Below are 13,895 nucleotides of genomic sequence, written 5' to 3'. Positions count from 1 at the left end.
CCTGTACATGATTTAAGGGCAGCATCACCAGATACTCAGTTCATTCCTGATACTGAGGCTGGCCCTTCTGAGTTTACTAGGATGCCCACACCAGTGTATCAGCCAGAGAGCAGAGCACCGCATTCAGAGTTCAGACTGGCTGATGATCAGATCGAGCATATTTCACAGCGTGTGGCTTCTTTGCTGTCTAGCCAGTGGAGTAGTACTTCTTTTGCACATGGAGCTACCTCTTCTGATCAGACCATTACTCCCCATATCTCCACTATATTTCAGATGATTTCAGATCAGTCCATCAGGATTCAGCAGCTTGAGGACACTGTTTTGAGACTGACTGGGAGAGTTCTTGACTTGCAGGGGCAAGTCTTTGATTTGGCCCATCCTCAGCCACAGGAGTCTACTATTGAGGTCACAGACCTCACTGCAGAAGCTGGAAGGCTCAGAGGAGCACTAGAGGGAGGATATGAATTACTGAGGAAAGAGATTCGAGGATCTAGTGAGCATGCTACCACTCAGTTCACTGCTCTACTTCAATCTGTTTCCAGAGCACTGAACGTACTTGATTCTATCAGACTCATGGTATCAGTCCTAGCATCTCAGCGTTCTCAGCCACCCAGTTCATCTCGTTCTCCTGCTCGTGCCAGCACCTCCACTCGTGGCAGAGGCAGACGGGGTAGAGGATGCATTTCTGATCCATCAGCTTCTCATACTATATCTGATGACTCCGATCATTGACTTTTCTAAATCCTAGGTGTTAGTATTTTGTTCTAGGATCTATACCTTGGGGCCATGTATTGAAAATTAGCTGATTGAATTTTATGTAATGGAAACAATTATATTTTTAATGGAATCATCTTTCACTTATATTTCTACCTTTTGTAATGATGTTGATCATATTATGGTTATATATTCTCTTCTTTGAAATATTGTCTTTTCCTTATTGTTGTTTGCAGTTGATAAGGGGGAGCAAACATCTGTGAAAAACTCTAAAGAAGAAGAAATTAAAGAATATTTCAGAAAAAGAAAAGAAAGAGTTAACTATGTTTGATGATGTCAAAAAGAGGGAGAAATTAAACAAAAACAAAAATTGAAATTAGAAAAAAAGCAAAATCCTAAATTATGAGAAAAAGGGGGAGAAATTAAACAAAAACAAAGATTGGAGAAATTAAAACAAATATTGGAGAAATTAAAGAAAATTGAAAGATTAAACCAAACTTGAGAAATTAAACAAAAATTGGAAGATTAAAAATATATATATATTGGGAAACAAATATTGGAGAAATTAAAAAACAAGGATTGAAAGATTAAACAAAACTTTGAGAAATTTGGTATCGAAATTTGGTATCAGACAGAACTTAAACAAAAAAAAAAAAAAAATCATCCATCAAAAGCAAAATCATAAGTACAATGCAAATGAGTATTTTTTTTATATATGCTCTGATATATTTCAAAATTCAAACTTACTCTGATACATCTTTTGAAATTTTACTCACCTTGATACATCTTAAGAAATTTGTTTTACTCTGATACATCCTACAATTTCTTGCACTGATACATGATACATTTGATCTGATACAGTGAGAAAGTTTCTCTGATATATTATAACATTTGCTCTAATACAGTGTGAAATTTTCTCTGATATATTATAAAATTTTCTTGCTCCGATACACTGTAAAATCGTTTCTAATATTATTATAAAAATTATTTTTCTTGCTCTGATACATTGCAAAATTTATTTCTCTTCTCTTGCTCTGATATATCTTGAACTCAAAATGATCTAATACCCTTTTCAAATCTTTAAGAAAATAGACAAACTATTTTTGCATTTATATTACATGCCAAAAGAATCATACTCTTTTCAAGCATATACACTTATAATGGATTCTTTTGAAATTAATGTATTAACATAAATATTTTTGTTCAAATGTTTTGTCATCATCAAAAAGGGGGAGATTGTTTCTCCTAGATTAATTTTGATGATTACAAAGCAGATTGAAGGGATACAAATAATTTTAAAATGAACAAGTCCTTATGCTCTTCAAGGGCAAAATTATAATTTTACTAAAATCCTGATTTGATAGTACCATTTGGTAGAACAAATGATTTGAAATCTATTGGTGAAAATTTCATTGTGTTTGGACTTATATTTTTGAAGTTATGAAGGTTTGAAGTGCATGAGTCGACTCATGAGTCAACTCATGGCACTGTGAGCTGATTGGCACGCAAAAATTCTCCTTGGCACGCTAGTTTTCTGGCTTGGCATGACCTGTGAGTCGACTCATGAGTCGACCCACAAGGCATGAGTCGACTCATGAGTCGACCCCTGCTAATTTGAGCCAAGAATTTCCAGAAACGTATTCTCTGGTTTTTGCAACAGAGGTCGACTCATGAGTCGACCCCTGAAGCATGAGTCGACTCATGAGTCGACCCCTGCGACGGGAATTGTCAGCAACGGCTATTTTTTTGCCCATTTTAATTGCCATTTATGCTTCCTAAAAATCCTCTAACGGCTCTTTATCTACCTAAATTATTTTCTCTTGCTTCTAATGCTACAAAATGCTTAAAATGGTGAAAAAAATTATAGATTAAATAGCGGATCAAACGTGAAATCAAAAACGAGAAGGACAGAAGAGAGGATCCAAAATCTGCACGAAAAAGCCTGAGATCAACGAAAAATCCAAAGAGAAAAAGAGAGAGGATCCACAATATACCAGAGAGATTGTGAAAGAGAAAAGCAAGATCTTTCAAGGAGAGAATTCTTCACGCCTATTGTTTCAACCTTGATCTAGAGATTGTTCAAAGCTTTCAAGAGATCTTCAATCAACAATCAACCTCTTCTCAAGCATTCAAGCATTCATCCACTTTGAAAATCTGAAAAAGGGGTTCTTCATTTGAGTAAAGCTTTTATTGTTATATTTGCTCATTTAAGGAGCTGTTATTGTATTAATCTGTGCTCTAAATTTTCTAACTCTTTGTGAGTTTTTGTTCTTATTTTTGGAGGATTTCCAAAACAAGGAAAGGTTGATCCGAACCTAAAATCGGAGTGTTTTGGGTTTACTTGTACCCGAGAAACAAGTGATCTAGCTTGGGATAGCTAGTGTCGGAGTTTCCGACGTCTTGTATTCTAGCTTGGGATAGCTAGTGTCGGAGTTTCCGACGTTTTGTATTCGGGTTGAATACAAAGGATAGTGGATTAAAATTCCCAAGTGGGATCTTGGGGAGTGGATGTAGGTGCAAGGTTAGCACCGAACCACTATAAATCCTTGTGTTTGTGGTGTGCTTTATCGCTTTATCTTATTTCTTTATTATATCATTGCAATACTGCTTTAGTTAATTAATATTGATTTAAAGCCATTGTTTTGTTCTTCATAAGTTATCTGTTGGGCTTAAAATTTTTAGAAACCCAATTCACCCCCCCCCTCTTGGGTTGCATAGCTGGGCAACAACCTCAATTCATGATTTTTCTGACAAGGTGATAGTGATGTAGAATATACTTCATCTACTGATGTGCCTTCAGCTCCTTTGCTTAAGCTATGGCTCCAATATTATCACAACAAAGCAAAACTAGACCATCAATAGAGGGTGCCACTCTTAGCTTGATGATGAACTTTCTCAGCCACACAGCTTCCTTTGCAGCATCGGATGCCACGATGTATTCTGTCTCGCACACTGAATCGTCTATAGTATGCTACTTAAAATATTTTTCAACAGACAGCCCCACCATTTAGAATAAAATTATATCTCGACATGCTTTTGCTATCATCACGATCTGACTGAAAATTAGAATCAGTGTATCCTATGAGTTTCAAGCCAGATTTCTTAAAAACGAGCCACTGGTCCTTAGTATTTCTCAAATACTTAAGGATAGTTTTTGCAACCTTCTAATGATTTTCATCCAGATCTGATTGGTATCTGCTCACTACTCCTAGTGAGTATGCCACATTCAGTCTCATATATATCATAGCGTACATTATAGAAATACTATCGAGGCATATGGAATTCTACTCATACTCTCTCTCTTTTGAGGGGTTGTCGGACAATCTTTCTTTGAGAGAGAAATTTCATGGTCTATCAGAAGATAATCTTTTTTGGAATTCTTCATGTTGAACCATTTCAGCATGGTATCTATGTACATTGATTGAGAGAGTCCGAGCAGCCTCTTAGATCTATCCCTATAGATCTTTATCCCTAGGATGTAGGTTGCTTCTCCTAGATCCTTTATAGAGAATTGCAACGACAACTACACTTTTATTCTTTGTAATGTAGGGACATCATTCTCGATTAAGAGAATATCGTTCATATATAAAATAAGAAATATAATTACTAAACCAATAGCCCACTTATATATACAAGGTTCTTCTCTGTTCTTAATGAAGCCAGCACCAGGCCTTTGGGCCTCCAATGATTATTAAACTAACAGACTCATTATCACTCACTTAATGGGAGGCTATGACTTAGTTATCACTATAACTTAATCATTTTTAGGGACTTAATAATTTTTGAGAATTTTATTAAAAGATAGAAGAGAAGAAATTAACCACCCAATTTCAATTCTCTCACTGACTTCATCAAGTCAGATTAAAAAGGATTTAATTAAAGCCGACATTAGGAGCACCTAAATCAGTCACACTGATTTACCTAATGACATGGGTGAGCCCTAATCACCAAGTGATCTAATCAAAACCTAACTCACCAGGTTGGTCAGGTAAGTGAGATCAGTGGAAGGGATATGCCATTAACTCGTCAGAAATCGAATCAATGCGAGCAGCTCCCAGTTAAAAACCATTGGTCAAACTATCGAACTTACCTTAGACACCAACCAGTTCATTAGTTTTAATTTGATCAACTTAGTAAATAGGGTTCCATCGCATAGCCATGAATTAAGTCTATCTTGGTCTAGTTAAAGACATGGACCCATTCAACTATAACTATTGGAGTTGAGTCTAAAGTGTCCTTGACCTAATCTAATTCAACTTTTGATTAGTTTGACCAATTACTCTAATTTAGTCTATTTCTTTAAGCTAACCTTAGGTCTAACCCAATTATGGACCTAATCCATCTAACCCATTGACCCACATGTTTATGCAATTGTCTTAGGTCTTAATTCACAATTCTAGACCAACTAGACAACACTTAATTCTTTTAATTAAGTATTTGGGTTGATAGATCAGGGTTTGGCATTTCGAAAATAATTTTCAAATTTGAAAGGTTTTATTTTCTGTTCACCAAATTGTGTTGATTCATTTCACAAATGGATTAGCATATTTCATAAACAGTAATCCTATTGCTAATTACATAACAGAAAATAACTCAATCAAAATAAATTATGAATATTCCTTTAGATCTAATCTAACACATTCATGATAAATTTTATAATTGAACCTTTACAATTAAATCCTTTCACTGCTTCATCTGTATGGGATATAATCGCTCGGCACCCCTATCGCCATAAGGAACCCCATCGAATGGGAGGAGAGGGCCTTTAAACCTTACTTTTTTTCTATGACCGGACGACCATGGCAACCAACCCAATTAGACTACTTGCTACTTGGATCAAGTATATCTAAATATATCAATTTTAAAATTTGAATTTCAAATTTTAAATTTTAAATTTTGAATTTTGAATTTCAAATTTCAAATAAATTTTAAATTTCAAATTTTAAAATTTTGAATTTCAAATTTTAAATTTTAGATTTTGAATTTCAAATTTAAAATTTCAAACAAATTTTAAATTTCAAATTTCAAATTTTAAATTTTTTGAATTCTGAATTTTGAATTTTAAATTTCAAAATTCAAATTTTGAATTTCAAAATTTAAATTTAAATTTCAAATTTAAACTTTTAAATTACTACTTAATCTATGCATGCAAATGTATATCATATTTTAGAGCCTGCTCTGATACCATTTGAAGTGAAATTTTAGTGCAGGGGTAAAACGATAATTTTAAAACTTTTTTAAAATTATAATTTTATAATGAAAATTATTAATTAATCTAATTAATTAACATCTATTAATCTTACACAAGGATCTAAATATGACATATATAGCATGCATTTAAATTTGAAATTTAAACTTCTACAGTAAACGTTTTACTGTTATGTGTTCAGAACACATTACCTTCATGCAGGTAGTCGATCGCTGTAGTCTGATCACTGTCGAAAAGTACTGATTATCATAATACAGTCACACAGTATGTCTGCCCTCCATGGATCATCCACACGAAGCTTCCGATCTGATCGGCTCCTCATGAATGCTAGTTCATTGCAGAACCCTTTCGATGGTCAATGCTGATCGAACTCCTTCGATCAATATCTGTCAACTCTTTGGATGCTTTGGATCATTAGTAGAGATAGTAGAGAGGTTGATGAAGCTCTCCTTAAAGTTTGGTGGGCTCACGACACTCATAGTTCACCTTCTCACTTTCTGAACCCTAGGCAGTAACCCTAGGGTACACAAAGAAAATCCTGCGCCCAAAATCTTTCTTTTCTTTTCTCTCAAAATTTTTGAACTCTCAATCTCATGCACAAGGCCTTCTCACACAACCTCTCTCTCTCAAAAAGTCATGTGCACACCCCACCTTCTCTTCCCTTTTTAAAACAGTGCAAGATCGCATCTTTACCGTGTCTTCACCGCGTGAGAGGATAAAGCTAGGTGGTTGCTCACTTGAATTCAAATCAAATTTGAATTCAAATGCCAACCAACCTATCCTTATCCACTCAAGGTGAGAGAAGAGAGGGGCGTGGGCTCTTTGTGCATGGAGAGTCTACATGAGAAATATTTTCTCATGTAGAGCAAGGGGTGCACAAATAGATAAGGTGGCTTATGGGTTAGTTGCCCATTCAAATTCAAACATCATTTGAATTTGAATAGCCAACCAACCAACCTTTATCCACCCAAATGGTGCACAAAGGAGGGGCGTGGGAAGGCTTCTACATGGGAGAAAATTCACAAGAACTTGTTTCTCATGAATTCAAATAGGCGTAGGTGAGGTGAGGTGGCACAGGGAGATAAGTCAAGGTTGTTTGAAATTTTAAACCAATCTAATTGAACCAACTAAATTAAAATAGGTTAGGCACAATTAGACTAAGTTAAACCCAACACAATTAAGCTCAATTAGGCTCAATAAAATCTTAATCAAATCAGAAATTGACTAAGCCCATCCCTTGATCAGATCAGGGACCAAACCACCTTGACGATTAGGTCAACTCTTAACCTAATCGGGTCAAACCCAACTGAATCCAATTCAATTGGACTTGATCCAAAAATAAATACTCAATCAAATTGAGTTAATTAGTGATCAAATCACTAATTAAATCTCTCATAAATACTGAGTCTAAATTTGATGGGCAATCGGGCATCAAAGTCCATCGATATGAAACCTTGATCAAAGAGTCCCAAACCAATGGGACTCTTGACCCCGGTACCCAAAATGTGTGGAACTGATGATCAGAGAATGCTGATTCTCGATCACAGAGTCTCAGACATGTAGGACTCTGAGTCCCCAACTATTAGGACTCTTGGTCGAAGAGTCCCAGTCCAGTGGGACTCTTCACCAGCCATCAGATCAGATAGGAACCTTTAATGTGTGTGACCCCGCAGGTTCAAACCAATATCGGTAGCACAGGAACCAATTTCTGTACTAATCGAAGTGACCATCTAGCAATGATACCCGACATCCAGATAGGTCGAATAGTCACAATCACAACATTCAGAACCTATGCGAATATGGTTACTGTATAATTCATCCCTTTTGACCCCTGTATATAGGATGACTCCGGATTAAACTGTCAACCCTGATCAGATCATCCGAATCATACTCAACTCAAACAGTCCTGTGACTCCTCACTAGAACTATCCTTGTTAAAATTTTGCTAAATTAAAACATGACTGTACACAGCTCCTGAACTGGAGTGGTCAATCCCATCTTGACACACGCACCGATAAGTCAAGTACTTAACTACACCTAGCAGCCTTCCATCACTGAATTAAAAATTCAGATAGTTCAGTGCCTAAATGTAGTGAGTTACTTGCAAGTCACTGTGGCAGTCTCAGGTCAGAGGGACAGTTATACCCATATCCCATCGGAGCAAATCTTGACAGCAGAAAAAACTCTGAAGTCGGTCACGTTCAGTGCAGATGTACCCTTACATCTCACCTGTATGTCATACCAGTGTCTCTACACTCCTTGGTTAAGAAGACAACCAACCAATATGGCACACAATGACCTATGCTTGATAAACATTGTTGTCCTTGGTAACAATGTATCATTTGATCGCGAACAGGTTTAAGGACTAAACAACAAATCCTTCTTTATCGAGTCTAAATAGTCCTAAGGACTTCACCACAACACAGGAGTTCATTAGAAGATGAAATAATTTGTGATAAAAAATATCCAAATAACTTTTATTAATTTATAGTTCATATACTAATATAAGAAAGAGCACAACCGTCAACAGGCTGATGATTAACTTTGGGATACTATTCCCAACAGTATGGTCATGTTAATTGTTGGACCTAATCGGATCCTTACAGTGGAGGCCAAAGCCTACTGATTAGATTTCTGGGGCAAAATTAAATTACTAGAAGTTGTTTAGAGAAATAATTGGTTAATAAACCTATCTATAGATGCACATGGGTTGGCCGACCAAAGTCGGGCTTGTGTGTAGTCTATGTGGATTCTAGTACCTATTAGAAAATTAAAGTAATTTTTTGAATTGGAGGTAGAGGCTACCAATTTGCATAAATAGTGGGAGAACCTTGAGACTAATATCCAAGTCTCTAGGCTTAAAATAATTCATATATATTAGGTCATTGTTCTCTTTTCTCAAAATAAGGCTAAACCTTAATTACTCCAATCGCTGTTAGACAGTGATGACTTATGAGACCCAACTTCGTTAATTAGTATCGAAAGTTGAATTTAGTTCAATAGTATGAATGGGTTCGTATTGGGGCTTCTTAGTCCAGTCAAAATAATTAGTCTAAAATTGATCCAAATCAAGCAAAAGCACAGGATCATAGGAAGAAGAATTATCTTGCTTCCCTTGACCATAATAGGCTGAACAAGAAAAAGGAGCAAGGATTGCTCATCAAGGATGTTATATGATAACACCTTAAAGTTTTTCTATGTAATTTCACTACCTAGGTATTAGATACCGATGATTTTACGCAATTTATTGCTAGGACTACAAGTAAGTGAAATATTTGAAAATGGTGAGAAATTCTTGAATGTTAGGGATGGAAGTCTTATTCCAATCCTACCTTTAGAAATTGTAGAGCTTATTTTCAAATATTATCATTTAAAGTAATTGTTACTATTGTCCATTGTTTATAATCTTTGTTGGCCTTTTAGCTAAAGATGATCATCATTCATAAAGGAAGATTATTATAGTATTATTATGAATAATATTATAATAATACATGGACAATAAGAAAATGATATTTACACAGCCTGTTAAGTGTAATGTACACATCCAAGTTAGATAATGTCATGAATGTCTATCTTTGGCATTATAGGCTGAGTCATCTTGACAAGAATAGGATAAACGGGTTAGCTTAAGAGGAAAACCTCGACATCAATGATTGTGAATCATTGATAGCCTGTGAGTCTTATCTTCTTGGAAAGATGACAAAGTCACCTTTTAATGGAAAAGGTGAAGGAGCTGATAAAGTTCTAAGTCTCATACATAGTGATGTATGTAGACCTGTGAACATAAGTGCCAGAGGAAGATATTAATATTTCAATACAGATAACCTATCTGGGCATGGGTGCATCTGGCCAAATCATTTAAAATGTTCAAATGATTCAAATGATGAAAAAAATGATATATCTAGAAGAGAATTAGATTCTCTCTCAGTGGATTCTTTTTCAAAACACAGTGTATCTGAAAGGAGAAGTTGAACTTTGTTAGACATGATTTAATCCATGATAGGGTTCACTAATCTGCCTATTTCAGGATTGTGCTCTTGTGTGATTACTTGTTTTACTCTGAAAATATACTGAGTAAGTCTGTTGTGTAGATTCCATATGAGATATGGATCGAGTATAGACCTTGACTCTCTCACCTTTGGGTTTGGAGTTGATCGGCCTATGTCAAAGGTTTGCATACAAATAAACTTGGTTCATGGTCCAATAGGTGTTTAAGGGTTACTAATTCTATCATGCTGAAGAACATAAGATGCTCATCAGCAGTAGGGCATTCCTTTTGGAAAGAAGTTCCTTAGAGAAGGAACTGATGCCTATCAAGTTGAACTTGAAAGTTTGACTGGTAGAAAATGAACCGACATAATCTAGTAAACCTACAGAACCAAATTTAATTAGATCAAACTCGAAGCCCATTAAAGTAAATGCAATGCAGTGGTCTAACTCTGAGAAGTGGCTTGGAGCCATTAAATCCAAATTGAAGTCCATGAAAATCAATAGTGTATGGACACTAGATGATTCACCTAAAGGAATAAAATCCATTGGGTGTGAATGGATTTTTCAAAAGGAATAGAGTAGCACAGACGGGAAGGTGGAGACCTATAAAGCTCATTTCGCTATTATCCCAGAGTTAGAACATACATTTTGAACATATGTCTTTGTTATGAATAAAGAGGAACCCTGCATTTACAAGTGGGCAAAATGTTCTGTAGTGTTATTCCTTGTATTGTCTGTGGATGAAATTCTCTTAATCGGGAATGGCATTTCAGCATTGCAAGGAATAAAGGTTTGGGTGTCATCTAATTTCTCCATGTTCAAGACCAGATATGGTATGCTCACTAATGGTAGTGAGCAGATACCAGTCTGATCTAAGTAAAAACCACTGGAAGATTGTATAGACAATCCTTAAGTATTTAGGAAATACTAAGATCCAGTGACTCAAATATGAAAATACTGACTTTAAATATGTGGATGTTTCGATTTTAGTCAGATCAAGATGACAACAAAAAAGTGTCGGATCATACCCTAATTGTAGGAGCAATCTGCTGGAAAGGTTCCGAGCAGGATACTTTAGTCTACTCAATTAGTGATGTAGAGTACATCGTAGCATATGATGCTGCCATGTAAGCTGTGTAATTACTGAGCTTCATTAACAGATTTGGAGTGGCACCCTCCACCGATGGTCCAGTCCTATCATAGCGCTGGAGCCATAAATCTGGCTAAAAAATCGAAGGACCAGCATACTCTGTATTACTATCACTTTTGATTTTAGATCAGGGTGACATCGATCTTTGGAAGATTGATAAAAAAGGAGAACTTGATCGACCTATTTGCTGAGGCCTCGAAACTAAGAAGTTCTACGAACTCAAGTGGAAGATAGGATATTTGATATCATTCTGATTGGCTTTAGTACAAGTGAGAGTTGTTGGAAAATATGTCCTAAAGCCAATCATCTAAGTGGTAAATGATTGAAATTAGTATATGAATTATCTAATAATAATAGTTATTGGGCAAGTTCATCATAAAAGTTCTATCTTCCTTAAATGAACTCCTAAATTATGATGAAGTCCTTAGAACCATAATCAATCGATAAAGGAGGATTTATCGGATGGTTCTTAAACTGTTCACGATCAAATGATAAGTTATTAACAAGGATGATAACTTATTAAGTGTAAGTTGCTGTATGCCATATGCGTTGGTTGTCCTCATAACCAAGTGGTGTGGAGACACTGGTATGGCATCCAGGTGAGATGTAGGAGTATATCTATATTGAACATGCCAATGTAATACTCTACTATCAAAAGTAGTTAGCTAAGACCAATGGGTATAAGTATCCCTCTGACCTGAGATCACCATGGTGACTTGCAAGCAACTCACTGTGCTTTGATGCCGAACTGTCTGTATTTTTAATATAGATTCGAAAGGTTTCTGGGTACAGTTAAGTACTTGTGAAGTTGGTGTATGAGTCAAGATGGGATTGATCACTCCTGATTAACTTCAAGAAGAGAATATCTCGCTGTGTTTTAATTTAGCAAAACCTAGACCTGGGTAATCCTCGTGAGGAGTCACGGGATTTGCAAAATTTTGAGATACAATAGAGATGACTTGTATGAGTGACTGACAGTATACTCGAAGTCGTCTTGAGCATTATTGGTAAAAAAGATGAATTATACAGTAACAATAGGTCAGGATTCTTAGAATGTTGCTTTGCATACATTCGACTTATCTGGACGTCGGTAACCATTGCTAGATGGTTACTTCGATTAGTATAGGAATTAGTTCCTATGCTACCATCTTAGGTTCGAACCTATAAAGTTATACACATAAGAGGTTGTAACCTAATCAGATGGTTAATCGATGATTGAGATTCGTTCAAAGGTTAAACAATCAATGTGATTAATGTTTGACCTAATGCAAGTGTTGCAGGAGGATCATTAACAATTGGATTGCTAATTAGCTTAATCTGTATGAGCAATTGGGTTGAAATCAAGTCTAGTTGAATATGATTTAATTAGAATTGGTTTGGATTTAATTGGATTTAGTCTAATTGGTTTATTGGATAAGCCAGTTGCAAGGGAGAACAAGTCCCTGTTTGACTAAGACTTATATGCACTTAATTCTTAATTAAGTTAGGATTTAAATTAAATATGATTTAATCTAATTTAATTAGACTCTTAGTTAGACTAGGATTATCATTAATTAGATTATAATTAATTTAAATTAGGTTCAAAGTATTTGATCTAATCTAAATAAGAATCCTAGTTAGACTAGGATTCCATCTTCTCTTGCACCACCTAAGAAAATCAAAGCCCATGCCCACTAATTAATTTTAGATAATTTTTTTATTATTTCTATATCTAAGAAAAGTAATCTCACACCACTTATTTTAAAGATTTGAATCAGATTTGATCTAGTTCAATATGAAAATTAATTTGGTTCATTATGGAAAGTGGTTTAGCCTATTTCTCTTTTTGAAAGAGTCCCTCTTCACAAGGACTCTTCCCTCCCTCTCTTGTGCCAACTTCCCCCATGTTTACCTTCCTTTTTGTTGCCCCTTTTGTGGTTATTTTCATGCTATCCATAAAATAAATGAGATAGGGGGTGTCCAAGAGTTGGACGCCCCAAGGACTCCTTGTTAGACTAGGTCTTATGACCTAGTCTGCCATATAAAAGGAGGCCGCCCCATATGCCATGATATAGGAGTCAAAAAATTTATGAAAAATTGAGACAACTACCAGAGGAGAACGAGGAAGACCTGAGAGGTTTGAGGCACCAAAATTCATGGAGGAAAGTCCTCTAACAAGAGATCAAAAGTTGATGTCTTGTAGAGAAGAAAGGTAAGAGAGAAGATTGTCTTCTCTTATTGGTTTTCTTTCTTATTTTTTTTCTCTTTGTTTTTGTGTTTTTATGTGATAAAAAATATGAGAGAGAAAGAAGGATTACATGGGTGGTTTGAGGTGCCAAAATCCTTGGAGAAAATTCTTCAATCAAGAGATCAAAGGTTGATGTCTTGTAAAGAGAAAGGTAAGAGAGAAGATTATCTTCTCTTATTATTTTTCCTTTCATATTAATATCTCTTTGTTTTATGTTTTCTTTATATGATAAAAAATTTGAAAGAGAAAGAGAGATGGCATGGTGAATTCATGCTCCAAAGAGTTAGAGTATGGTGATCTTATTTTGGACATGATATGATCATGTTCTGATGGAAGAAGAAGAAGAAAAGAAAGTCTTTTCTTAAAATTTCTGTTAGAACCCTTCTTCTCCATAAATCATGAGATTTTTCTATGAGAAAAATCAGATATCATAAGATCTAAAAATTAAAAAATATCAAGAGAAGAAGGTCTTCTCAAGTCCTAGCATAGAGATATTTTTAGGATATCAATTGTTGATGTACTGAAGGAGAAGATCTGTCTTCTTTTAGGACCCTTTTCCATTAAATATTAATTTTGATTTTAGAGAGGTCAAAAAGTTTGACTTC

The sequence above is a fragment of the Elaeis guineensis genome, chromosome 10 (genome assembly GCF_000442705.2).
Source record: "Elaeis guineensis isolate ETL-2024a chromosome 10, EG11, whole genome shotgun sequence".
Classification (NCBI taxonomy): Eukaryota; Viridiplantae; Streptophyta; class Magnoliopsida; order Arecales; family Arecaceae; genus Elaeis; species Elaeis guineensis.
The sequence above is the reverse complement of the archived record's forward strand: the minus strand, read 5'-3'. Positions refer to the sequence as shown.